Here is a 1321-nt window from a genome sequence, read left to right on the forward strand (position 1 = left end):
AGAGAGAGAGAGAGAGAGATAGCGCGGTCAAGGTCAACAAAAAAATCTTAAATGGAAACCCACTAACTTTTATTTTTTTATTGACCTTGACTGTGCTCTTCAAGGTTATCGAGAGTTGAAATAAATATCGCCTTTTAATAGATCTTTTAAATACTACAATTTTTATTTAAAATATTTTTCCGATAGATTCAATACTTTCTTAGATAATTAGCCGTTCCAGAACTTTTGACAGGCACTGTATTTACTCAAGTTAAATATACTCTGTTTGGACCGCAGTTTAAGTTGGGATTAAGACACACGCACACACACGCAAGTACTCAAAATCACTTTGATTATGACTGTGAAATGTATTTGCACAAACTAAATTTTTTATAACTATGTATACTATTTACAGTGAATGTCTTACAATTGCGATTCCGTTTTTAGGAGTAAACGATTCCATATATTAAGATACAATCGCGAGCGTTGACGTTACGGTCATTCTTGGCCTTGCACTACAAGTGATAGAACAAACGACTTCACTTCCCAAACGTGTTGCAAGTCGTAGTAAAGGTTTTCGAAAAACTTTTCACGAGATCGCGAGAATCTTTCTTCTTTAAAATAAGCAATAGTGACTTCGCAATGATTGTTCGCGTTTCGACTCGACAGCGAATTCGTGTACCGTGTTGAGTTACTTCTGTGTGTCTCTTTTATACCGTTGTATTTCTGGATTGTTCTCGATGCTCTTAGAGCTTTGATTTGCGGAAGTTCGGTCATGAAAGGAATGATCCAGAAACTCAACAGCTGCCAACAATGTTCTTAAATTTGTTCCACTCTTTACTTAAAGGGCATATTGTAAAGAGGATAATTATTGTCACTTGCCAATTGACCCTTTTGAACTCACATACTGTCATGACATTCGACGACAGCATGAGTCTGCACGAGTGCAGACACACTACCGTCATTAGCACGCGTAAGTTTGCATTGCGTAATCGATATAGCGCGGGTTATGAGTAGTTGGGCAATACGAGCGCAATGTCAAGTGTCCAACAATATTTATGAGCTCTATATTTTATGCCTCGTTTTTAAGTGAGTTTCGAACAACTCATAAAACAAAAAATATATATGTAAAAATATTCTCATAATAAGACAAAATTTATTATTTCTTATATAGATCATATTCCTTATGTAGACATAGGCGAAAATATTACATAAATATTCTCTGATATACGATATTTACGATACTTTTTCAATCCTCACAGAACTGGGGAAAGCATAATTAAAAATACTTATTGAAAATACGTAGTATTTGCAATATAAGTGTATTTTGTGTTTTGCATTT

This window comes from Trachymyrmex cornetzi, unplaced genomic scaffold (genome assembly GCF_001594075.2).
Source record: "Trachymyrmex cornetzi isolate Tcor2-1 unplaced genomic scaffold, Tcor1.1 scaffold319, whole genome shotgun sequence".
NCBI lineage: Eukaryota > Metazoa > Arthropoda > Insecta > Hymenoptera > Formicidae > Trachymyrmex > Trachymyrmex cornetzi.